General features: G+C 43.6%; 1 long non-coding RNA gene across 1 annotated transcript; it reads right to left on the minus strand.

Annotated features, from left to right (window-relative positions):
• Positions 1-300: 300 nt before the first annotated feature.
• Positions 301-24,980, minus strand: LOC132325820 (uncharacterized). Its single transcript, XR_009486032.1, has 3 exons — positions 24,845-24,980; positions 4,018-4,099; positions 301-656 (listed from the first exon to the last, which is right to left on the minus strand). It is a non-coding gene; the product is annotated as an uncharacterized LOC132325820 (long non-coding RNA).
• Positions 24,981-27,583: the final 2,603 nt, after the last annotated feature.

A 27,583-nucleotide genomic window follows, 5' to 3' on the forward strand; every position in this document is an offset into this window, starting at 1 on the left:
GCTGCTGGGACAACTGCCCCAACTGGCCATAGGTATATCCCATATCATACAACATCATGCTGAACCAAAAAGCTGGGGGGAGATGGCAAGAGGACTGGCTGGGCAGCAGTGAGTTGGTGGTGAGCAATCGTCCATCACTTTCACGGTATATCCTTTTATCATTATATTGCTTTCCCTACCTTTTCTGTTTCTTTAAGCAGCCTTTATCTGAGCCCACAAGTTTTTCCTTTTATTTTGATTCTCTTCCTCACCCTACTGTGCTGGCAGTAAATGAACAGCTGTATGGTGTTTAGCTGTCTGTTGGGTTAAACAAGTTTTGTTTATTAAGCAGGCCTACATATACAGAAGATACTAATGCAGCAATGAAATTTACTGTCTCCTTCTACTGCCTTGGAAGCACAAATAGTTGTCAATCCTGCGACAGGAAACGGCATGTTCTCTCTTCCAAGTGTATTTCCTTCAGGACCCTGGACTCTACTGTTACATGGTGACATTTCTCAGCATTGTGCCATGGTCTCTTGCCAGGTATCTTTTCTTTTCTTGGAGTATTAGCAGCAAAAAAAAAAATCCAGTGTGTGACCCATCTTCAAGTACAGCCCTCTTTCTGCCTTTATCTTGCTTTTCTCCTCTGGTCTTTGGATGGGGAGCCAAAAGGTCTTAAGTGAATAAAAGGTAAGAAAGTTAAAAATGAAGAAGGTCAGGTGAGGAAAAAATTTAAGATGCCAGGGGTGTGTGGATATAGCAGCAGAATATATGGAAGTGCAGTTTTCATCTGTTTATCTCAACAGGAAGCAGATGGGTAAGTTAAGGCAAATCTAACATTCCTGTTTTCTTGGAAAGGTGATAGGGAGGGAAAGGATAGAGCTATTTTCTTCTGGGAGGAGGAGCTGCTCTTGCTTTGGGACACTTGAGAAGCTATCTCCACTGCCCTCCTTTGGTGCATGTACTGGGTGATATCCAGAGATGTCCCTTGTGCCCTAGACAGCCCTATGCAGGGAGCTGAGTACAGCAGCAGCCTTGCAGCATAAACATTTTCAGGGTTTAGTTCTTTCAAATCACCCCAGAAATCTGAGGTGCCTTCTCTTCTTTGTAGGTCACAGTCTGTGTTTTTGTGGCACCACCATAAATCCCTTCTCTGTATCCCCCTGCAGGCAGATGGATGGGCAGCAGCACTGTGAAAGCTGCTGAAGGGACCATGCTAAGCTGCTCCTAGGCTGTCCCACCATGCTTCTGGTCTGTGACATGGCTTTGCTTGGTGCCCCGCTTGGGCTGCTCACAGTGTGGAAAGGCACTTAACAAGCTCTTTTGTGGTATTGAGTTTTCCTTGCAAAGCCCCTGCTCCAGGGATGTGTTCCTGGGAGGGCCCTGTGCTGTACACCCAGCAGTGGTGGCATTGGCCCTCCTTTTGTCCTCCCTGAGCCATCTCATTGTGCTGGTTTTGGCCCTCCTCTTGTCCTTCCCGGGCCATCTCACTGTGCTGGTTTTGGCCAAGATAGGTGATTTTCTTCACAGGATCTGGCATAGATCTGTGTTTTGGGTTTGTGCTGGAAACAGTGCTGATAACACAGCAATGTTTTCATTATTGCCGAGCAGTGTTTGCACAAAGTCAAGGCCTATTCAGCCTCTGCCCCATCCCACCAGAGAGGGGGTGGGGGTGTGTGAGGAGCTGGGAGAAGATACAGGACCTCAACACACTAAAGGGATATTCCAGACTGTACGGCATCATATAAAGCTGGGGAGGAAGGAGAAAGGGGAGGATGTTTGGAGTGGTGGCATTTTCCTTCCCAAGTCACTGTTCTGTGTGATGCAGCCCTGCTTTCCTGAGGATGGCTGAACACCTGCCTACCCATGGGAAGCAGTGAATGAATCCCTTGTTTTGCTTTGCTCACATGCATGGCTTTTGCTTCCCCTATTATACGGTCTTCATCTCGGCCCATGAATTTCTCAGTTTTACTCTTCCCGTTCCCTCCCGTGTTCCACTGTCTGGGAGTGGGCAAGTGGCTGTGTGGGGCTGAGATGCCACTTGGGGCTAATCCTCACCACACACCCAAAGCAGCTGATCCCAGTGGCTGAGGGTGCTGTGTGGCAGCTGCCCTGGCAGCCACCATGGGTGCCCTGGGGCCAGGTGCCTTCCAGGGCTGCAGAAGCATGCTGAGAGCCCCAGCTAACTAACAAAATTCACAACAAAACAAAAATACGTCACAGTTCGGTGCTGTGAATTTTCTCCAGGTGAATCAAGAAAAGGCTTTTTTTCCCAAAATGTGAAAATCCAAGGCACAGAAAGATGACCTGGTGAAGTCTGTCCTGTGAGCACTCCCTCTCTCCTGGTGCAAGAGGGATTTCCCTGTGCTCCTGCACCCTCTGTAAAGCAAAACCACCTTCTGGCTGCAGCTGGGGATGACTTTCCTTTAGCTGGTGGCACCTTATGTTCCATCTCTGTATGCTGAGATGTCCCACAGTGAATGTACCAGTTACCTCTGGCAGGTTTGGGCTTGAACAGATCCCAGCCCATCCTCCAAGTGGGGTAATTTATCCAGCAGAGCTCTGGGGAAGACCTGTGTTCCCTGCAGATGCCAGTGAAAAAGTGGTGAGTTTCTCCCTTGTGCATGTGCGTGCTCGGTTAAGTAAGATAATGGCTGCAAGCAACAGCAACTGTACAGCTCAATTTCCACATGTGCATCTGGAGTGCACACCAGCATTGTGCAGAATAGCAGGGAAATTTATACCTAGGAAAGATAACTGGGGAGAGAGTATCGCTGTAAGCCATGGCACTTCTCCTCAATACTTGTATTCAGGGGTGGAACAAGCCTGAGTTCACTTGCAGCAATGAAATGCCCCATTAATCACGTATGCCTTTGAAAGGGATATGTCAGGCTTGGCTTATACGCCTACATTGGTACCTGATCCCATCTAGACAATGCCAGACAAGCGCTTGACAAAGCAGCTCTAGTTAGTAACTTGACTTATTTGTTAGTTTGCTAGTTAGATATAAATCAAAGTGTCGTAATAAGCCAATGATGTAGCAACAGCTGCAATCTAATTTAGAGAGAAACGGCCTCATTTTAGTTTCCCTGACATGAACACAAAAGACAGTATCAATACTGAAGCTGGCAGAGACACAGCTGTATAAAAGAAGTGAAAGGTCCAAATAAGAGGGCAAATAAATATATTATAAACCCAATAAAAGAAAACTTAAAATAAGATTGGTCTTTAACAGTTTTAATTTGTCTGCAAAAGAATTCTGACTACAAGGAATAAATACATCTTGGAGCCATGCTGTAACATTTAAAAATAATTTTATCAGTATAGCAAACAAATAGCTTTGGCTAAATCTTAAGTACTTTGGTGTGCATAGGAAAGACTTGCCTCAGCTATGACCCTGATTGATTGTCCTTCCAATGTAATAATTTCTGTGGTAGACTGGCCTCCCAAATTTTGCTGTAGAAGCCTATTAACAAGCTGACCTTTGAGGCAATTGCAAAAAATACTCTTAGTGGCAGCAGAGAATGCTCTTAGGAAGGGCTGTATTTCTGGCTGGCAATGTAATTGTTCAGCTCCATTGATTTCAATTTATCTATATCTCTTGATTTTGGCTGGAGACCAGATCTGTGGTATCTATTTTGGGAAATGAATTTAAAAACAACAACAATAAATACTTCCAGATGCAGCATTGAATCAGCATATCATATTCAGTGCTGCTTGAAACTATTGAGTCAGTTGGTGCAGAGAGATTTTTAAGAAGATATTTTAATGACTGACTAAGAAATTTATAGACAGGCTTGCTTTATCTCTTACTTCATGAAATATAGGTCACAGAAGTATCCTTGCAGGTAGAGCAATTAGTGGCAAGTCCAAGCAGAGGAGAGCAGAATATGCATCACTCTGCAATTAGCTAAATGTATTATGAGCTTAGTTGGGGTTTTCTGCCTTTTGGGATTTCAGACATTGATATGAGCAAGATGGTGAGCTTGAAAAATCAGTGGTCTGAGCCTGTGAAGCAAAATCTAGCACTCTTACCTGTAAGAAAAGTGGAAAGCAGAGGTCTGCCATGTTCCTCTGTAAAGTGAATGAATCCTCCAGCTATTTGCGCTTGTCCTGCCTGAACAGAAAATGTAGTCCAGTGAAAACACACCACTGAGGCAGATTCTGATCCCACAGTCTTCCCTTATTAAATATGAAATAAGTAGTATTTTAACCAACTTCATAAGGATTGCTGGGGTACACGAGAGCTGAAAATGTGACGCCAACAATCCAAGTTTTAGGCAGCCTATCAAAGTTTTTCCAGCCTGACTGGAAGAGCCCTGTCAGTCCTCAGTTAAGATTTCACCATTAGAATTCAATGCATATCCTTGAACTTGCGATATATTTTGGTGGTTTACAAACCCTGGTGCATGGAGTGCTTTCTTCAGTGTGGGGCACTCAGATGCTACCACCCCAGGGATTCTGAGCTCTAAGTGCTCTTCGAAGAGACTTCAGATATTTTTACTCATGCCCTCGCATGATTTTGCCAGATACAGCTCTGCTGCAATTGTCACAAAAACATTTTATCACCATAAATATCAGAGAATTACAGGTACATGTATATAGCAGATGATATTTCCCTGGTGAGGTGTGATCTACTATCTCTATGTCCCTCTGTTTTATGGAGGAGGGCTCTATTAAATGAATATAAATCAGGGGGGTGTGTTATGAGAACGCCAGGACAGGGTTTTACCTTGTGACTTTGTTCTTCATGCTGCAGCACAGAGCACAAAGTGTTGAAACACTGAAACAAAAACTCCGAGGACTGGCATGGATACCAATCCACCATGGAACGGTGCTTATGGATTGATAACAACTAGTAATTCCTAACTGCTAGTAATACCTTAACTAGTAATACCTTAACTGCTTTTCATAATTACTCTATTGTGTGACAGTGCTGACACTGGTAAGCAAAGCTGTGGGGCAGATCACTTAGCAAAATCAGTAGAAATCCAATGTACAGATTATTGCTCAACAATGGTTTTATTCCAAATACAAGTGCGGAGATTATGCTCCATGGTAAATCATGATGTTTAGAAAATTCCAAGAGTGATCCAAATACCATAATTTTGCTGGTAAATACACATCATAAGTTGTTACAAACCTATTGTGTGGTTGGAAGAAAACCAGTTTTCTTCTGTCAGGAGCATTTGTTTGATTCTTATTTAAATTTTCTATATATTGCCATTAGAGTCAGTGTTGGCTGATGTTGCTAAAATCCAGACAGCCCTTTTACTGGCATGAGGTTGCTGTGATTCAGAACCTGACAGATCAACAGAGGAAATGTGATCTTCTTCTATTTTTTTTATTATGCACATGGTAAGCACACTGTAGCTAGTAGAATATTTTCTGTCATATCCAGTAGTCTTTCTTTTCTTTTATTGAAAATCATAAGCAAGATTACTACTAAAGAAAGAAGACTTTTGGTCTTGGAATCCCATCAATTTGATTGATAACCAGGGCCAATCATGCCAGGGGAATAAAGGGTAGGACAGCTAAGCTTCCTCAGGAATACCATTGTCCCTGGTATTGGTGTTCCTCCCATGCCAGAAAGAACAAATGGTAATTTACATGAGCATTTCCACCACAGTTGAAGGAGTGAGGCCTCCACTGGAGAGATGCCATATGGAGAAAGCAGTGTTTGCATGTATTTGCCATTGTACTGCTTGACTTTGAGCTCATCTCAGTACACCGTGCCATGGCAAGTTGTGTCCATCCTTACTCACCTGCCCTTATGGGCTCTTAAAATTCCCCTGCAAATGGGGAAGGTCTTAGCTCCTACATCTGCCTTCTGGCACTGAGGATGCTGCTGCTCTGCAAGCCTTTGTCCCCTGTGGTGGGAACCTAGAACACATGACTCCCACTGGTGTGAATGTATCTTGAAGTGTGGAGCCCAATGTTTCAGTTTTAGCTCAGACTTTTAAGTCAGTTTCAGTTTTAACTCAAAGTATTCTAGATCTCTTGGAAACCAAACAATTTGAACAGACCTAACCTAATAGTGAACAAGCCCTGCTTCAGGCTGAGTTATAATTAGGTTGCAGCCATTTGTGCCTTTTTCTCTTTCCAAGAGCAGGTGTAAGCAGTCTTAGGGGAACTTGGTGGGTAAAAAGCAGGCTGGTGACATTTTTGATGTCACTTTAAACTCAGTCTTCATATCTTTTTCTTTCAGGAAATGCCTTGGGAAGGCCATCAAATAAACAACAGTGGGCTGGGCTATACTCAAACAATGAGGTTGAGTAACATTGATAAACCCCATTTTTGATACAGTGAGACAAAATACTCTGACAGAAGTGCTGGACTTCCTGTCACCCAGCAATGGACTTTCCAAAGTTTGTTTCAAAATTTTAGGGCTGTGTAGCTGCCTTGCATCCATTTCTCATGCCCTCTTTTTGGTCAGATGTTTGCAGCAGATGTACATGAGCAAACTGGATTTCTTCAGCTTAGTCTGGGCAGCCAAACTGCCAGAGTGGCAGCAGAAAGGCACTAAGACTGCAGCAGAACCACTTGTTCTCCCATGAATTTGGCTCCTTTGCCATGCAAAGGCCCCTGGGGAAGAGCAGGTTATACTTTCTGTGTAGGTGATTAGATGATGGTTTCTCATATGCAAAAGGAAATTCGTGTCAGGCTGAACAACCTTTCCCAACTCTTCCTAGGGAAGAACAGGGCTCTAGATTTCAGCACCATGGTGCTCACAGGAACGTGCTAGCCCCTCACCTCCCCACCTGCTCAATGGGTGTAACAGAAGGTGGAGTCACAGGTGAGAGTAGGCATATTTTTTCCATTTTCCCAAAATTTGTGCTATTAGAGAGATTGGGATTTCCCTGTTTCTGTTTCTGCTCCCCAGTGTGAGAGCAAGGCTAGAAGAGTCTGTCTGTACATGGATGTGGATCTGCTGGAATCCACACTGTTGAGAGAGCTTCCTACACATTTTCCTGTTCTGATTTTGGAGTATGGGAGGAAGTTTTGTGGGGAAGAGCAGGTTCCATGTGTAAGCCAGGATATTGGGCAGCGCTATGCTCTGAGGGTGGGAGCAAGAGCAGTGCCTGTGAATAGCTGCAGTTTCCAACAGAGCAGGTTTGACTCTGTCCATGCAAACAGACCTTGAAGGACAAAGGGTGTACCCATGAGGACTCCAGCAGCATCAGTGTGGGAAACACACTTGTGTTTGTTTCCCTTTTTCCTGCCTGGAATATGAGCCCCACTGCACTGTGCATAGGAAAAGGTACACAAGCCTGTTTGCAAAAAAAATTCTTGCAATGGCATAAACGCAGTTTTTGGTGGCAAGACCATAGAGAAGGAGGCCTGCTCCTCTCAGGGTTGAGCTGCTGTTGGAGTATTTGAGGCTGAGAAACCCTGGCCAGCCTAGCACATTGCTGTGTAGCAGGCATGACAATGCCATGTAAAAGAAGTTCCCTGAAAGGCTTTCAGAAGTCAGAGCTGCCATACAACAGCCTGGGAGCTTGTTAGCTCCCTTGCTACATCTGCCTTGAGATGAACAAGAGCCCCCATCAATGCCATTTCACCCTTCTGTACCTCAGGCCTGGCACCCACCCCACCTGCTCAGGACAGGCTTCCAGACAGACAGACAGACGGACAAGGATGCACTTGCTCTTCCCCCCACACTTCTTTTTCTCCCCTTTTTCCTCCATGGCTTTTTGCTTTTAAAGGTTGCTGCTGACAAATCTATCTATTTGGGGCAAATTGTCAGTGAGAAACTTCCGCTCGAACTCTTTGGGACAAAACTGCCTCTTTGAAAGGGTAAATCCCGTTGCATGAAGGTCTGAACAATGGCCAAATGTGTTGCTGCTACTGCTGCCGCTGCTGCTGAGGCCGGGGCTGTGACAAAGAGCGGATTAATTGGTGCCGCGGCTGACTGGTTCGAGATGGCTCCACTCAGCCCGCGCCGCGGGGAGCCCCATTGACTGGGCCCCGAGTCCCACTTTTCACAAACTCCAAACAAAAGTCAATTTCTTTTTTATAAGGCGAGGGAAGAAAAAAAAAATCAGTTCATGTTTGAGCTCGGGAAGTTGACTTGTTGGATTATAGGGCGTCATGCTCTCTCTGTCTGTCTCTCCCATGCTTTAAAGTTGCTTCTCCCACTAAGAGAAGAGTGAAGAGGGGAAAATGGAAGCAAAAGGGAGAGGTTCTCATCAGTGTGAGCATGGGAGTGGGCTCTGGACGTAGAAAGATACCAAGGACCCTGAACTATGCTACTGTGATGGGAACCAAGCAGGGGCTCTTCTTTGGGGAGTTTAAACTTCTTCAGCCGCTGATGCTGTTCTGAAAGGTGTCTGCAGGACATTCAGTCCTTAGGCAGATAGTCCTGTCAGGGAATGAAACTGAGACAACGTGGTCAAAGTAGGCATAGCCATGTGGGACTTCATGACCACAGCAGTGTCTCCCGGCTTTTTCCATCAGGGAAGGTTTTCTCATGTGGGAGTGGGCAGCACAAATAGATGTCCTGTGTCCTTCTTGAATAACCTTTGACTTCCTCTGACTCTAAGCAGGTCAAACAAGGAAATGTAGAATGAGGTTCCCAGGAGGTATATTGCATGCACTCAGAAAAACTGCAATATATACAGAAGCAATCAGAGAAAGAGAGAGGAAAAAAGAAAGAAAACTAGGGGACATTAACATCTGTATGCACAAGAAATCTTATGCATACAGATGTTAATAGCCATTACCAAGTTAGCACAGTTTCTGCAGGTGAGGTTATACTGGAGCATTTTGGGGAGTTAATCCCTGTAATTGCTTTGATAATCTTGTGGTATTTAAGGTATCACTTAATCAATATTTAGCTTTTCTTTTAGAAAATAGTGATCCCCAATGAAAGAGAGAGGCTATTATCAGATGTAACTGCTGACCCTCTCCTCCTGGAGGTGGTATAGTATCAGATCTCCAGGTTACCTGCAATTTATTTGCATACATTCTGTCTTTGCAGGGGGATATTTCACACTGGATTCTATTCCTCCTTTTTCTGCAGAGTGGATCCTTTGATCTAACTCTCACTAATTGTTTTGACACACAGGGGAGGGAGTAGGGCATCAACAGTTTAAGTTAATTCCCTTGATTTTTTAAACACTGTTTTCTGCAACTTATTCTTACTCTAATGGAAAACACAGTGTGATTTATCATCCACAGCTTTGCTGTAGACTGTAAGGAGAAAAACAGCTTGAAGTTAGAGTAGAAGAGTACAAGAGTGCAGCATTTTTATCTGAAGTCAATGATAATTCTTGTGTGTTATATCTCTGTGCACTTTGCTCATGAACCTTTGGTAGTATAAGGCCCACATAAGGTGATTACAGGTTACATTCTGTTTATGTTTGAAGTAGAGGCTATCTTTGTAAAGATGGGTACAGCAAGAGCCAAACAGCAGGAACATCTGTTCACATTATCCATATAGCTCTGCAAGTATAGCTTAACTTGAAAAGAGCCTCTGGCTTCACTACTGAGCTGGAGGATTTAGCACCACACCACACACCCCCCTCCCCCGAACCTTTGACTGTGACCTTCACTACGCCACTGCATTTGCTTTTGCCCTCTGGATGTTCTTTGACTTTTGGCTAACCTGACACTGGAAAGACTCAACTATCTTCCCAAGCTGATCCTCTTTTTGTCTGTTTCATATATCTGTATATAGCTCTGAGTTAATTAATCTCTGATTTTATCTGTGAACAGAGAGAAATGGGAATCAACAGATCTGTAGAAAGGTGAAAGGATTAGTTTTATTTCTTTCCCTTTTTCTTTCTCCTTACAAAACTCCATCAAGGAAAATCCAAAGATATGAAAGTGAAATTTCCTTTATTATACATTAAGTCTGGCTCAGAGGTCTATAGGAAGCAAAGAGATCTTGTGCTGGTGTTTTCCCTACTGTTGGGTGTGCCTTTAAAATTTCATGGTTTTCTAAGAGGGGCTTCATTAGTGTGCAGAAGACAATACAAAGAATTATCGTTTTCATTGTGCCCCTATTGTGGCTGCCAGCTACCAAGCTCTTAAACGAAAGGAGGCAATTTTCAGCACAGCAGCTGAGTTGTGGGGAACTCCAAGGGAAGGAACGGTCTGATACGTCAAAGGTGTTGGAAAAATCAAAGGGAAAGGGACTGGAGAAGAGGTGGTTAGAATTGACTAGAAGGACATCATTAGTGATTTTAGAGAGAGCAATTCCTGCAGAGTGAAGTGGCTGGAAACCAGACTGCTGAGTGTCAGAGAGGTGAGTTCAAGAGAATGGGAGTAAACTGGTCATTTGAAAGGATAAGAGGTAAGGAGATGAGAAAGGCATAATGGTATGTAGAGAAGGGTTGTTTTTGCAGAGACTTCAGAGGCTTTTTTGAAAACAGACGAAGAGGGTGATCCATAGAAAGAGTCTGCTGGTGAGTCTGAAGAAAGAAAGTGCTAATGAAAGAATGAGTAGCAATGGGGGAGGTTGAAGGGACCCTAGCAGGGAGTGGGTGAAGAAAGGATTTTTTTCCAAGCATAAATGCAAAGATGCAGAGGATGAACACAAGGGCCTAGAGAAATTCACCAGACCACATGCCTGGATGAAATAAGGCAGGATAGAGGCTGGAAGAGCTAGCAGTGAGTGCATGGGGAAGGGCAATGATGGAAGCTAAGAGAAGAGCTGGGGCTAACTATCACCAGGAGTGACAAAAAGGAGGGAAAAAAAGACAATCAGAGTAGCCAAAAAGTAACTGGACAATGCCCAAGGTGTAAAAGGCAGAAACAGCTATGCAGTGAGGTCGGTGACTCTCTGTTGAGCTAGCAGCTGAAACTGGAGTTCTAAATATGGGTCTTAAGATGCAAAAATCAGCAAGAGAAACCAAATCAGTGACAACGAGGATGAAAAGGAATGGTTACCAGGATCACACTGTAAGGCAGCAGATAAAAGAGCAGGAGAAAGGGACTGGCACCACAGCTGGCAGACATAATGGAGGCCACAGTGAGGCAAGGAGAACTGGGGACACAGCAGTGCCATTATGTACAAGGGATTTTGACATATTAATCCAGTTTGAGGAGTGGCCAAAAGGTTTCCAAAGCCCATGGTCCTGATTCTGTTGGTATAGTTGGGAAGTATAAAGGACGCTCTTAAAATGAAACAATGGCATACGGGGAAGAATCAATGTGTTCTCTTTTGTATTTTTCACCCATATTAACCCCTTGGAACCCTCAGAATTTGTCAGGTATCTGGAATTGGATCTTGGGCAGATGGATCTGTCTTCTGAGCCTGTCATTTTTCCTTCCTATCTAGAGAGTCTAGTGATCAGCAATGGCTCTTGCACCAGGACTGAACAAAGTGCTTTCCTTTCACTCCACATTTTCTCTTCGGTGCCCAAGATCAACATACAGGTGCCTATATCAACCAGGAGGCACTTAAAAAACATTATTTTGGGGAAAAAGCATTTACTTTTCTTCCTGTCTACTATGGGAGAATGCTGAGCAACTCAGTCACCCTTCCTGTGTCTCAGACTGTGAGTCTAGTGCAGCTCATGCCCAAACTTCTGACACTGTACAGGGCCCTGTGGAGAAATAAAAAAAGAGAGTTGTGCTTTCTTCTATCTTTAGAGCTATATAGGTGGTTTTGGGCTTCTAAGAGGAGCAGACCTACTGTATTGAAGCTTTACAAGGGTGATCTGTGCATGGGCACTATGCTTGCTGGCTTCAGTTAGGCAACAAGGTAGAGTTGATCTTTCATACCTTTCTCAAGCCTTCTGCTTCTCAGAGCCCAGGCTGCTTCTGCTAGAGCACCAAGCAGGGAAAGAAACACTATATTTTTCCTGCAAATAAAACATATTTGGTATGAAAACCACCAAGAAGCAGCAAATGGGCAGACTAGCTGTGCTTTTTGTAAGGTCGCGTTTAAGAGTTGAGCTCACCCTAAAGTTGCAGAGGACAAGGACTATCACCTCTCTTTCTGCTGAGTCCATGGGCTTCTCACCCGCAGAAAAGTTCAGAGGACAGAGACAGCCCATTCAGACCTCCTGGGCTGGGAAGCCAGCACATCACACTCTCATGGCTGAGAAGGGGGCAAAGTGGAATTTCTAGTTCAGGCAATAGTACTGGAGTTGGAACATTTACAGTATCTCAGGTCCAGCTCCAGTCTTGCCAAGAGAGTGCATTCAATGAGCTGGGTTGGACCTCACTTGAGTTTGACCTGAAAAGGATCATGTTTCTGTGGTGACAAGACAAATTAAATGTATTTTAGGTGCCCTGGTTTACATTCTCTGTCCATAAATCCTTTTAATGGTTATTTGTATGACGTTGTTATTTCTAGATGGCATCTGAGCATAATTTAATTTAACTGCACACTACCAGGATCTACACTCTCTGGTAAAAATAATTGATTTCCTCTGGAAAATGAACTGCAAGGAGGCATCTTTCACAAACTGTGAAAAATTACTTTAAGGTCAGAGTCAGACAGGTAATTCCACTTCTGGGTACACACAGCCCAGTACATTGTGCCAAGAAGGTAAATAATGAATGTCCTGTCTGCTGTGAAATATTTCTGCTGATCATTCATTTAGCTTGAAATAACAAGTTCTAAATTGTTATGTTCATTACTGAGTGTCCTGGTTTTGGCTGTTAGAGAGTTAATTTTCTTCCTAGTAGCTGTGTTTTGGATTCAGTTTGAGAATAATGTCGATAACACACTGATGTTTTAGTTGTTGCTAAGTAGTGTTTACCCAAAGTCAAGGACTTTTCAGTTTCTCAGGCTCTGCCAAGAGGAGATGCACTAGAAGCCAGGAGGGAGCACAGCCAGGACAGGGGACTTGAACCAGCCAAAGGGATATTCCATGTCATAGAGCGTCATGCTCAGTATACAAACCGGGAGGAATTGTCTGGGAGGGGCTGGTAGTAGTTCCAGGATGGGCTGGGATTCGGTCCACAGGAGTAAACAAGTATATTGTACATCACTTTTCTTGGGTTTATCTTTCCCGCTCTTTTCATTGTCTCCCTTTTCTTTACAATTATTACCATAGTGTTATTATATTTTATTTCATTAAACTGCTCTTACCTCAACCCATGGGGTTTAACTTCTGATTGTGCTTCCCAACCCCACTGGGGGTGGGAGGTGTGTGTGTGTGAAAGCAGCTGTGTGGTTGTCAACTGAGGTTAAACTGTGACACTGAGAAAAAATATCTTACATTTTATTCTACTGAATATTAACTAGGTTTTCCCAATTAATTAGTCATTGGATTACTTAAGATGCAAAGAGCAGTTAAATGAGTATTACAAGAAATTGAAACTATTTTTATCAGAGCCCTCTGTTGTGATTGGTACTGTATAAACAAACAGAGATGATTAATTTTACTTGACTCTAAAATCCAAATTGCAGACTTGCTTATGTTCACCCCCTCTGTGCTGAGAAAAAAAATATGTATTGTGATGCACTTCTCAGATCTATTTTAGATTTTGAATTTTGATGCAATTAATTACTTCATAAAAATACCAATTTAATAGATGCTCTAAAAGTAACTGTCTGCTTCCTGTCAGGTGAAATCTAGACGGGTCTTTGAGGGCCTTTCTGTTTAGGAGGGAAAAAAGGGCAGAAAATGGAAGAATGGAAGAATCATCATCTTCTTACAGATGGGAAACCAAGGTGTAGAGGGACTGAAGGTGGGGCTCATCTGGCCTCAGACAGCTATTTGCCTTGCGAGCTGCAAACGCTCAAGTTTTGTATGTGGATTTTTCATAGCCAGTCCTGGGAAAACTCTCCTGGAGCGCAGTTAATTTTTGCTGTACCAGACATCCAAAACAAGAACTTCTTGGTTGGTAGTTGTATGATGTCTTGCCTTCCATTGACTCTCAAGGCATTCAGTCCCACAAGGCTCAGGTGCAGAAAACATCACATGGATATTAAAGGTCGAGTGAGATGAATCCCCCTGGCTCCATGTCACATGGGAGGTTTGTCTTGGTGTCTGAGAATGAGCCCTGAGAATTTAACAGTGATCCCCTTATCTGAAGACCCCTGGCTTTAGTACCAATGCTCCTTTTGAGAAAGAGCCTGATGCTGGGGGCCCTGGAAGTTTCCTGAAGCTATAAAGGGCAATACATAACCACAGATGTGGGATCACTTGTCTCTCCTCTGAATGATCAGGAAAATCATCGCCTGGCTGGGGTGTTCAGTGGGGGCAAGATAGAGCCCTGGGCCTCCATTAGTCCTCCAGCTGTCCAGAGATGAGACTTCCAGAGGGAGGGAGGGTGAATTGCTTCTTATCTGTATATTGATCCTATACCTGTAACTTGATTGGTTTTCCCCATCAATCAGTCCCACATGATGACAAACATCCTTCAGGACATTGCAGGCAGAAACATACAAGGTGTGTCCAACTGAGGATATTTTTGATAGGTGACATTATTCAAATCTCCTCAGAAATTTAGGTCTTGTTTATCCACAGCCAAGACATTTGTAGGGCAATCAAGGGACCCTTGGGAGGATCATTAATATATTTTGTGCCACTTCTTTGGAGAGTAAAGAGCCATAGATGTCAATGTACTTGCCAATTATTCTACTAGAAAATATGTACATGGTGGCAGAATCAAACCATCAAAATAAGAATTTCAAGAACTCTGACTCTTGGTCAGGCATGTTGCATTTTGCATGACTGCAGCTTTCACACCTGATTAATTCAAGGCCTTTTGGGATTTTTTTAATGCTACTTCACTGACACATAACTTCTCTAAAGAGGGAGAAACTGCATCAAGGTCAAAGTGCCTGTTTTAATTAGTATAACATGGTTCTTCCTCAGTTAATAAAAAAATTTCTCCAAACCTTACTGTTTCAGACTTTTTTCAATGTAAATTTTAGGCTCAGCTCATTCTGTCCAAGAATATGGGTTGCATAGTCAGATATTTGTGTAGGGATGTATGTTTATATCGGGGAACAATTATTACTCTCTTCTATTCCTGTCTGTTGTCCTCTGCTGAGTAGAAAAAACTCGGAACAATTAATTTCATGTCTCTTCTGTAAGCCAAAGCAGCGCTCTAAATCTTTACTTTCAAGAAGCAATTAACTTCAGGTTTATTAGTCAAGTTATGCTATGAAGTTTCAATCTTTCATTGTACACTGTGAATTTTAATTACAATTTATTAAAATAATTTAATTGACTTCAGTCAATGGGCGTGAATGAGGGCAGAATTTCCCTGAGAAAGCTGTAGACAGAAGAAAAGGCCACCCATCCTAAATGCCTTCTGCCTGCCCTTTTTTGGGTTGCATCAGACTGTTTGAAGGAGGGCTGCATTTATCATCTTTGAGGCCTCCAGCTCAATGGTCAATTCATATTAGATTCCACAAAAGGCAGTGAACCAAATTCATCTCTGATACAATTCCATTGACTTCAATGGTCTTACCACAGGGATTAATCTGGCCTAATATCATAGTGTTAGAATGTCTGTGTGTGTGTGTGTGTACTATTAGCCCAGGCTCTTTGCTGGAGATCATGCCGTGTAAAAGCTGGTGGCTGTTGCAGTTGCAATTTGCTCAAGAAATCCAATTCCTTTTGTTGACCCACTAAAGTTCTCATTCCAAAAAAAAAAAAAAAAAAAAAAAAAAAGACAACCAAAAAACCCCTCCAAAAAAAACCCCCTCCAAATATCTAATCAATTTGGAACTGCAGCTGAATTTAGATGTATATTTGCTAATTTGGTGTATTATGCATGCAAATATTGGTATAAAAGGTGTTTCAATTATTTTCTAAGGCAGGGACCTATGCATTCTGAACAGTCACAAAGAGTTTAAATGGAGTTATTTTTCCCTGCCTATAATCGTTCTCCCTTTTAAGTACCCAGGCAGAAAAAGTAAGTTTACTGCTTCGAGCACAATGGCTCTCTTCACTTTTAGGTTTGGGAGACCTGGGTGACCTACGAAAGTTAATTAGAAGGTTAACAAAGACTAAGGCAGAGTAGAATACAGCGCCTCTCCTCCAGCCAAAGATGTCATCCATTAATTAGGGAAATCGTTAAGGTGGCCTTCATTGAATCCATAGAAAATTGTCAGTTTGCCGTCGACAGTTTTGATCAGATTTTCCTCTCCCCAGTAACACTACCCTTAATCGTAGGAGCCGCGGAGGGTTCGGGATGGGCCGGGAGGGGTGCGGGGGAAAGTGTGCGCACATAGGGGGAGTGTGTGTTTCAGCGACATTACAGTTAAACAGCCGCCAATTGTGACGGCTTTGATTCTCAGGCTTACATGGCATACTTATTCCATGATGTAATCTTTATTGAACCTGGAAGCTTGGGGGTGGGGGGCAGGGGGCAAGTGAAACTCGCCGCTGCTGCTGCCGCCGCTGCCTCTCAGCCGCAGGAAGCCCTGGGAGTTAATATTGCAGTCATCATAGGCAGAGCTCACTGCTTTTGCATGGTAATACGCTATCTGACTCCCCTCTCCTCCCCACTGAAGAGTGTCTGCTCCCAGCGATGAGAGCAAACAGCCATCTGCACAACAGACCCTTCACTTCTCCAAGAATACGTTCGCTTTAAAGTTGAAGGGCCTTTTTTGTAGATCTTGGGGGTTTTTTTATACTCTCTTTTGCAACTACAGTACCAAACTGGTGTTGCTATGGAGAATTTCAAGTGAAATGTTGGACAGTCCTGGAATTTTAACGTGTATATTTTTTAACCTGCTGGGAGAACCGGCTAGCTGGAGTTTTTACTGGTTTAGTTGTGACAACTTTCCCTACACGCTGAAGGAAGCTGTGTCAAGGACAGGGGCTACAGCGAGTCCAGCCTGTTCAGTGTTGAGACCAAGAAAGTGACCTAGCATTGAAGAAGTGTTTTGTTTGGATGTGGGAAGCCATCACTTTCCAGGGGAGGAAGGCAAAGATGAGGGCTACTGCAATCTGTGATGTTTACATTTAAACAATGCTGTCCTAGCTCTAATGTGCTGGAAACTATTGCCTGGAGCCATTGGTTTGAGGGTTTTAAACATGAGGAACCAAGACCTGTTTGAATATCTAGAGGTCTATATCCTATGCAGCATGTGGCACATGATGTCTCAGAAAGATTTAAAAAAATAAAACAATTGGATGAATAATACTTTAACTGACTGGTTTTCAGGATAAATTAGGCGCAATTCCAGGCCATTAAAGACCAACATGCTATTAAAAATATCTTGCACTTATTCTTGCACTTCAAATTCTGGTAAAAATCTTCATGTTAGCATGAATTTATCTATCAAAAAGAATTTGTGTGTAAAATGTCAAGAAAAAGCAAGTTTTTATATTTGTGGGGCACACATCTGCCTCATTGCCTATAAATTTCTATACAATGTATTATTTATACATATATAGAATGTATGTATATTGAAATTCAAGCTCTTTTATAAAATAATTTAAGTTTGTGTTTTAGAATGCAGAAGATGTCATAAGTATCAGCACAGAAACAGTAGCAAAGAAATGCTGAGTTGCTCCTGGTATGCTTTATGCGACCCTCAGCTTTTCTGCATCCTTCCTGTGCCTAAAGGGAGTGTCCTGGTTTAAGCTGGGCAGAGTTAGTTTTCCTCCTGGTATCTTGTACAGCATTGTGGTTTGGATTCAGCCTGAGAGCAATGTTGGTGTCACCCTGATGTTTTAGTTGTTGTTAAGTAGTGATTACCCAAAATCAAGGACTTTCCAGTTTCTCATGCTCTGCCAGCAAGGAGCACAGAAGAAGCCAGGAGGGAGCATAGCCAGGACAGCTGACCCAAACTAGCCAAAGGGATATTCCATGCCATAAAACATCATGCTCAGTATATAAGCTGGAGGAATAGTCTGGGAGGGGCTGATTGTGCTGGGACGGGCAGGGCACTGGTCAGTGCATGGTGAGCATTTGTGTTGAGTATAACGTGCCTCTCTTGGGGTTTATCTCTCCCTTTTTGTTGTCTTCCTTTTCATTACTACTACTGTTTTAATTATTGCTATTTTATTTTTTATTTTAATTATTATTATTTTATTTTCAATAGTAAACTGTTCTTATCTCAACTGATGGGTTTTATCTTTCTTTCCTATTCTCCTCCCCACACCACTGGGGTGAGTGTGTCTGTGAATGAGTGGCTTCCTGGTACTGGTTGCCAGCTGGAGTTAACCATGTCATGGAGATGGAACAAGGTATATTCCATGAGCAAGGCTTCCTCCATGTGTTGAAGGGCTCCCAGAGAGTTGTGATTTGAATTGGAGAGGCACTGTGTTCCCACAGCTCTGTTTTGGACATTTTTCTGGTTTAGGCTGAGAGACAAACTAACTCACCCATTGTGTAACCACTGAGATCCCCAGATAAAGTGCTGTAAGAGGGACACACACTATTATTCTTTTATTACGGAGCAGCAGAGGCTGTACAAGAGTTACTTTGGATTTTTATATGTTTTCCTACTTCCTTTTGTCTTCTAGTAGCAGTCCTGTGGCTTTGAGAGCTTGGGACTCCGACTAGAGACAGGTTCCTAAATTTAAGGTGGCATCCCTGTGAGGCTTTGGAAATCATTCCAGGTAGGGCAACACAGGGTCTCTGTTGCTTAGACATATTTTCATGCCACTACCTATTCCATACGGAGAGCTCATGTCACTGTTAACTTCGGCACCCCTGCAATGAATTTTCTGGCACTATGGAACAGCATTTGTACAAAACCCCTGGTAATCAGTGCATTACTAGTGAAGGTGCATGAGCAGGATCAAATCTCAAGTGTGGGAGAAGCTTATTGTACCTACAGCTATAGGAAACATACCAAGCAAGAGGTTATGATGACTTAGAGATAAATTTTTCTCAGCTGATGGTCCTGGAGTTGCAGACCAAATTTGTACACTTGTGTATGGAATTTTACTGCATTTTTCGTGTGTTTTTTTTTTTCCCTTGGCAGCTGTGACTGGGAGCAAAGCAAACAAAAGTCACAGCAAACACAATTTTACAGTGATTTTAGTCAATACAGCTTTGAGAAGCCTGGTAAAAGGTGCATACTAATACTGCCTTTTAACTATATTCTATATAGCAACACTTAAAAGTGACAGAGAAGTCACTGGCTTTGAGGTTTTTTTAACTCAAATTTCTTAAAATGGCACAGGAAGGAACCAGTTACAGGAGACAAGTCAACAGAAGGCCAGTCAAAACTGATGGAATGTCTCTAGAGCTTGTTTTTGGCTGCTTGTGCAGTTTCACCCCTGCCATCTTTAAAAGCATCATGGAAGGTATTTCAGGGAATGTCTGAGTATCTAGAAGGCAGATAATTCCACTTAACTATAGTCATCTGCTCCTGTTTTCATGGCCTGAGTGTCTTTTTCTATTCACACTGGGCAGGGGATCACTTGTAAATCTCATTATTTTGACCTGTATCTGCCTCCCATGTCAGGATAAGATGAACTGAACCCTGAACATGCCTACTCTCCTCCTTGGAGTATAAAAAGGATCTGGAGAACAGCTTCATCTGAGTTAGGCTCGTTCTTGAAACTAAGTGCTTCATCTAAAGCAGAAGCATTTTCTTGTCAAGGGACTCCTGAATATAACAACTTGTGGGAGGAATGAAGGACCACGGCAGAGCTATGAGGTGGAAAAGGACATGGCTAGAGAAGAGAAGACAGTTGGCCGTGCTGGGGCTATGCTGGAAGGGAATTTCACTTCTGGAATATCTAAAGATGATTTATATTTTTAATAAATAGATGGATGGATGCAAAATAGAGCAGCATCAGCTATAAAGAGTAGGACAGGACTATTCAGGAACAGATGAATAAATAAATTCTTTATTTATAATTATTTATAATTCTTTATATATTTATGAATCCTTTATAAATAAAATGGAGATGGTTTGTAATTGTGTAAAATTCTTTTAAAGGTGCATCGGAAGCATCTCTGCTTGAAGCCAGAAGTTCATTACTTAGAAATGCAAAAAGGGAAAAAAAAGTACCTCCTTCTCTTACTCACCACACTCTGACCATGAGACTCCCAAGTTATAGGGTTGCCAAGTAGGCAAATGCAATTCCAGTTTATATCAAATGAGCTGTTTCCAGTAGAGAAAGGAAAACAGGAATGCTGTGCTCTGCCATGCACTGAAACTTCCTGTGGAATTCTGTGAACAAAACCTGCAGAAATGGAGGCTATCACAAGTGACTAAAATAAGGTCTAAAGACCCAAGAAAAGAGCATGAGACCTTGCAGAAGGGATTAAAGCAACATCTGAAGGCTTAGCTGAAAGGCTAAGGAGATGGCCTGAGACTGGAGGTAAAATTTTTTAGGGGCAGCAGAAGCTGGAACAAGTTCAAAATAAATGAATAAGGAACCAGTAACCAGATGGCTGAGAACCAGCAGCTTTTCCGGGGACAGAGGAGGCCAAGGAATCTTTGGCAAGCTTGGAGGTTACTAACTGAGCGGGACAGCAGCGAGGATTTAAAAAGCTAAAAATACCAACAGCACAAGGAAATCAAAAAGCTGCAAAAGTCAGAAACCTGATGTGGAATTAAGTTTGTCAGAGGACTTCTGCTGCCTAGCTTTGTAACACTGCCACAACTGCAGAAACCAGAAAGAAAGAAGTCAAACTGTACTAATACATAAGAAACTGGCTAAAAAATTGGAGTGAATGATCTGAGAAGGCATGCCCAGAACCCTGTGTCAGAGAAGATGGACAGCAACAGTGTTTCCTAGGAACCAAATAGATCTGAAACATTACCTGCAGAAAAAAGAAAAAATAAAAAAGATTTGTTTCCAAACTGGAGCACACACTCCAAAGCCAGAAACCATCCCGGTAGACTGAGGCTCACTGGGGTCTCAGGGAAGAGAAGGAGAGAATTTACCCAAGCTAGGAAGAACCTGAGGAACCTTCCCTCCTGGCACACCTCCAGCAGAGTCTGCCAAGATGCTTTGGCAATGGACCAGTTTAGAGGGACTCAGCTGGACTTGGCCTGGCCTGCAAAGACCAGCAAAAGGAGGCCAGAGCCATTCTGAAAGGTGCTGGAATTTGTCACAGGGCTCAGCTGCAGCTGTGTGCTGAAAGGGGACATTGCTGCAGGGCAGAGAGAGAGGAGCTCAGCGCTGCAGACACCAGGAGTACGGGCAAGAGTCTGAACACAGGATGGGAATCCTCCTTGTGGCACTTCTGAGTGATTAGAAGGAAGGATAAAGTTGGTTTGTGCTAAGGGGGAAAAGTTTGCTAAGTCCTGGTAACTGCTCATTTAAGGGGAGCAGGTACAGAAATAGCACAATAACTACAGCCTGCAGTGTGGCCAAAATGGAGCAACTGGGGGTACCCAGTGAAAGCCCTTGTCCAGCTTTGAAGGGGATAAGGGCCAGCTTATTGACCTGAAAGTACAAGGAAGTAGAAGGGTCAGAGCTGGTAAAAGAAAGCTGAGGAGGATCCAAGATGCACCTTGAGATCTGGGACACCCTGGCAGTGAATGCTGCTGTGCATCAGGGCTGGTGCCTGCCTAGGCAGGTTGCTTTGAAACAGAAGTGCAGGTTTGAAGCTAATGCTGTGATGATCCTCACTTGCTGCAGGCTGGCTCTGCCACAGAGCCCCCGAAGTGCTCACAAGCTCATCTCCTGTCAGAGAACGCCCCTTGGGCAGCAACACTTGCATGGTGGGCTGCTTGGGCCAGAGAGAAGCTGGCCAAATGTTATATGAAGGAAACTCCCTCAGGCTGCAGGCAGTGCAGATTTGGAGGCCAATAATTGTTGCAGTCCTCTGTTGAGCCAAAATTCTTGCTAACACCAGCAGAGCCAGACCATATGGTGATTGCGCAGTTGTGAGTTATGGGCAGCAAACAGAGGGAGTGGGAGTGCTGGGTCAGATGTCTTTTTAATGACTCTAGTTAATGAAAAAAACTGTGAAGCTCTGCCTCTGGTAAGGGATCAAGGATAGCTCCTCTGAGTCCTGAAGTCACTTGTTCTACTTCATAATGAAGACTCAAGGCTCATCTTTAGAGGCAATGACCCATTAAACTGCCCCACACTGTCTGGGGAGAAGGCATTGTACAGACCACTGAAGACCTAAAGGTGCCTTCAGCAGTGACTTGGACGCCATCCACAGGTCTGGTGAGGGGAGGTGGTACTGTGTGCCCTGGGACAACCTGGACCGTGCTGAAAGGCTCCACTGTAGATGCAGCCACTGCTGTGAGAGAGTAACACCTTGGGTATTGCAGTCTGCTTTCCATACTTAGTTTTAAGAAGAGTTGGCAAGTGGCAGTGGAAGCAAAGAGCAGGGTGAAGGGCAGGAGACAGCATTTCTACTGCGTCAGTAAGCAGCACTTGAAAGTGCCGGCTTCTGGCTGACACTGAGGGATCTTGGAAGCAGTCACTGCAAAATAGGTCCCTCTCAGCCTGTCTGCTCTGCTGAGATGGCTCAGGGCACACTCAGAGACTGCTGGTAAGAAAGGCTGCATTTACAACTAGCCTGGGATCAGATCAAGGCTACCACTGAACTTGAGCTTCCTGAAATGAGAGTTGCTCTGAAAAGGGGCTCCTTCTCATGGACACACAACCTGGCAAGAGAGAGTTTTCTCTAGCAAAAGGAAAAATATGGCTGTGCACAGGACTGGACAATTTCCCAGGCAGTCACAGATGTGCAGAGTTTTGTGGGGCTCTGAATTTACTACGAAGACCTTATTTGTGGGTTTGCCAATATTGCCGACTCACTTTATAAAGTGGGTAAGAAAACACCAACTGCAGTGGCATGAGAGATTTAACCACTTCAGAATTAGGGTTTCCTTTTTCTAGGCAGATCCAATTTTAAAACCCCAGAGGGTGTCTGTAGCCCCTCTGGACCCAGATGCAGGCCTCTGCAGATGGGAAGCTGCTCTGAAAAAAGAATATATAGGTTATATCAACGTGAAAATTGTTGTATTTAATTTATAAAGTTAAAGATCTAATATCAAGGATGGTCTAAGTAATCAAGAGCCTTAATAAAGAGGAGTTCAGAGGGGCAGGTTGCCAGCAAGTGGGAGAAGTAGTAGCATATACAGTCAAACCCACTCCCTGGAATAAGTAAGGTGTACAGACAACTTGCCCCAGCTGCCTGCTGGAAGTCAGTTTCAAATGTTTCCCTGTGCCAGATTGCTCAAGAAGGACACTCTAGAAGAGAAGACAGCCTCTTGACTTCTGCAACATGGTTCAAAGTTTTCCAGTGTGTGTCCTGAAAACTACTCTAGGATCAGATATGTTGGAGAAATGTAGATACATCCCAAAGATTCTGCTTTGGATGTAGCGTGTTAAGGAACTAGCAAATTTATTGGCAAATACTGTCATCCCTGAGTACTGGGAGAATTGTCACTGTCAAAACTGTCATTGTCTCACTAAAGAGGAAAGTATATAAAAGGCAGGAAAACTTATCCAGAAATAGTTCTGGTACAAGCCAAAGATCCTAAATACCTCACAGCTCAGTCCTGAGTTAGACATTAATTTTGAAGCTGCCAGACATTTGGAGAATGCAAAAAATTTTGGAGAAACTATTAGAGGATTTGTGATCAGTTAAAACACCAGTAAAAGCATAAGAAATTGGGCAAGAAATTAACTCCTTCCAACAATTAGGCTGTTGGGATGGAATAGACATACAGAGTAAGGAAGAAGCTGGCTGACAATTTATTAGAGAAGGGATGCAGAAAGAGAGCCCATGAGTGTTTCAGTCTCCTGAACTCCTCCTGCGAACAGGGACATCCCCAATGAGGAAGACAATCTGTTACATGTTGTACGTGGCACGTAGTGTACAGCTGAGGACTGTAGGTCACATCATCAGCTGGAAGAGAGAAGCACAGCTTCATTCACTTTCATGGAGCAGCATCCACTCCCCCCCAGCTGCAGATTCACCTCCTCTGTGCTCTTCTGCTCCATCAAGGCAGCAGTTTTTTCCAGCAACTTTGTTTTCTGGGTGTTGCTTTTTGCTGTGAGCACTGGGAGAAGACTAAGTGTGTCCTCCAAGGGTGGACCTTGGAAATAGTTGAAAAGATAACTCCTCACATGGCCACCCTTTGCCAGCTTCTCCTGCACCTGAGGTGAACCCAGCATATTTGCTTGGGGTAGTTCTCTTACTCTGCTTCAGAGAGGGATCTGTCCTCATGACTCCTGCCAGCCCTGCAGTGTGTGTAAGACCTTCATATCAGAAGATTTTGTTTGCTTTTCCAGCGAGTGAAAAAAAAAGCAGAGATGGATCCTCAAAAGCTACCTTGTTCTTATCAAAGTCCCTGTCTAAACTTCCAGACCACACAGACAAACTACACTTATGAACAGAGGGAATAAAATGTAACCCCACCTGCTGCAGTGGGAATGGATGAGAGGAAAGATTGGGAGGGGACAGGATAAACTGAGAACATGACGTAGGAGACAAAGAAAGGCAGAGACCAGTTTGTCCCCTGCATCCTGTACAGCACCTTGCCCAATAACTGTCTGCTGAGAGACTTTGGAGCTCTCCTATGGCATCTAAAATTATGGAGGGGGTTTTGATAGGCCCAAAGATATGGAACTGTGTCCCTTGAGTTGGGGTGTTTGGGAGGGGCAGAGGCACCCACAGGGAAGGGAACAGAAGCTGGTAGGTACAGGCTGAGGCCAGATGGCAGGTAGGAAGGCAATGAGGTTATGTCACGTTTGCAGCAGTAAGAGACAATTCTGGGGATGTCAGGGGCCCAGCTCATGTGGAAAGGAGAAATCTCTGCTTGGAAGGAACATCTGCAGGAACATCAAAGTCTCTCCACTTTGAGTCTGTTCAGCAATGTTTTCTGGTCCATCAGGATAGGGGAAGTAGTGCCATTGGGAAATCTTCTCCTTACCTAGTCCTGCAGGACTTAGTACCTCAGCTCTTAGTCCTTGATCTGGAGCTCCTGGAGGTCCTAGGGGAGCCAGGACCCCTCAAATGCACTGGGGAGAGGGGGAGAGGGGAGAGTGTTGCATACCTGGGAGGGCTGTCCTGCTCCAGGGAGACCCAAAGGAGACAGAGGCTTGCCCTGAGAACTTGCTGCTTTTTAATCAACAGATCTTGCTTGAACAGCCCGTGGAACAAATGCCACTTCCTACCGTGCCATATTGATTACAGTGTTGCCACATAGCAGATAAACTGAAATTCTAAACTTCCCGGGTCATGAACTCTGGGCTGTCTCAGGCTGTGCCAGGGCACGCCGGAGCTCAGAGCGCAGCAAACCTCCCCGGAGCAGCGATCACACTCACAGCCCCTGGAGGTGGCTCGCTGCTCCCTCCGCCGGGGCTGTTATCCGGGGAAGCTGAGGAGGATGTGCTCTTTAACTCCGGTGGGCTTGGGAGCAGGTTCATATTCCTTTTGAAATCCTTGCCACATGTGCAAACAAGTTGCACTGGGTGGTGTAATTTGACAACGAAATTAAATGAAGAGGTGACGTGCCAACAGCGTACACAAAACAAGGGAAGCGTTTCCAAATCACAAGCTGCCACGGAGCAACGAGTTTTTACATAATAGCAAAATTAGGGTTTGGATGACTGGTATTCTTCAACAAACTTTTCAGAAATATTTCCTGGAGTAAACCCAAAGAGAGAATCCTCATTTACCCTATTCCTTTCATAAGTAATTGAATTCACTTGTTTAGGGTTTCTGCCTCCTCCACCTTTCATTCAGTGGCAATGTGAATTCTGCTAATCTCTCTACAAAACAGTCAATCTCCTCTAGTCTCACTAACCATCATTCAGCCACCCAGTAATGAAAAATTGCTTTGATCCTCTGTTTGCTTCATCTCCAAAAAATATTTCAATTAAAAAAAAATTTAAATCTTTAATAAACTATTCCACCCAAAGGAATATGTAGGATTTGTTCAGTGGATTTTTTCCCCCCTTGCAAGGGGTTGTTTGAGAAACCCTGAGAGCTAAGAAGATTGCAGAAGTGGCTGAAAGCTTCAGGAATGGGTATACAGCATTAACATGAGTGTCCAATGGTTATGCAAGCCACAGAAAATTACATAGAGGAGAAGAGAGAAAATGCAGGGAGCGGATTAGTAGGCACATTTTCTTTCTGGGTACCATATTTATGAGTAAATGTGGGTTACAGATTTTTTCAGACTGCAGCCGTCCTGCTGCACGCAGCTACCCAGCGCTGTATTCACAACGTATTAACTTGGATAAGCAGGATGGTGCTTTCCACATCTATTCGGGGAGGAGATCTGAAAACCATCTCCCCAGGAGATTACATTACTTGTCAATCATCTCTCCACAAAACAGAAAACTTTCCCCACATTTTGGGATGGGGGGGAAGGGGGCAGCTTACTGCAGCCTGTCCACCTTCCTTGAATGTATACTTTTCTACTGGCTCATTTTCCAGTATGAATTTTCACAGCAATTGGCAAAAATTAAAACCTGTTCAGAAAAAACACACCCACAATCCTTCTTCTTTGTTCTCCTTGGGAAAAGTACAGAATTGCAAAAAGACTGAAAAACATTGCACTTCTGTCTGAGAAGAGATAAATAAAAATTAATGCCCCCCAGTCCTCTTTTTCTCCAGTTCTGTGGAAGCCACAAACACAATCAATTCTTCACTGGTGAAAGTAGGTGTTTTTGTCTCATTCATCTTCCTCCCTTGGAAAAGAGTATAGCCAGCCTCGTACAGCACAAATCTCTGTTGATTTCTGTGATGAATTTACAGGCTGATTTCCTCCTGCCTGCTGTTCTGAGCCATCAGATCATGAGATCTGCTGCTGTAAAATACTCTGTAACACCTGGAAAAAAGTTACCACGCTTTGAAGTCATGTAGCACTCTTCAGGAGAGAATCAGAGGCACACTGTAAACACTTGGAGCCAGATCAAGGGAACACTGCTAGTGAGTCATTTTACTTGAATGAAACACACTTCCATTCCCCACACAAATATGTGTCTATATGTGTGCTTTTATTTTCCTAGACACATTAGTTTTAGTTATTTACCCATTTGTGCTCCAGATAATTACATGCTGCGGATTCAATTGGATGCAGATTTATTCTTCACTTCCTGTCCTAAATTCTCTGCAATTAAACAGCTGCTGTGTGCTTGGTGTAATAAATTTACACAAAATCTGGAATGGTTTGGCATAGCAGAAAGGTTGTTTGGCACTGGCTTAGGACGGCTACATTACGTACAACTGGCAACCCCTGTGCAGGTTATGCTTTCTCTCCCAAATGAGAATTGCCCCACTGCAACCAGAACAGGCCATTTACATGACAGAAATGTTTACAAATTTATAACTGTTTTGCTTGGCTACACAGAATATAATGCCCCAGCCTGAAAAAGAAAATTTCCTTAGATTTCCTGAGCTAAGTCTTTCAAATGACCTAGTTGAAAAGGAACAAGGAGAACAGATTCTCTGGGAAACCTCTATCTGCAGAAATACCTCCACCTAATTTTATCAGGTGGAGCTTTCTCCCCCTACTGTTGGGAAGGATGGGAAATAGAGGAGGAGTCTTTTTTGCCTATTTCTGTGTATGCTACGTATTTTTTAGCATTTTGCACTGTCATTAATCAAACACACAGATAAGATGGTGATCTCATCCTTTGCCAGGGCACTCACTGGCTTTCATCCTGTTCCGATCCACCTCCCTCGGGAGCAGTTCTCACACCTCCACAACAGGCATCTCCCCTTTGATGTGTGCCCATCACCAACACAGCATTCCCAATGGCACTTGTGGCCTCAGATGACTGTG

The sequence above is a fragment of the Haemorhous mexicanus genome, chromosome 3 (genome assembly GCF_027477595.1).
Source record: "Haemorhous mexicanus isolate bHaeMex1 chromosome 3, bHaeMex1.pri, whole genome shotgun sequence".
In the NCBI taxonomy this organism is placed as follows: domain Eukaryota; kingdom Metazoa; phylum Chordata; class Aves; order Passeriformes; family Fringillidae; genus Haemorhous; species Haemorhous mexicanus.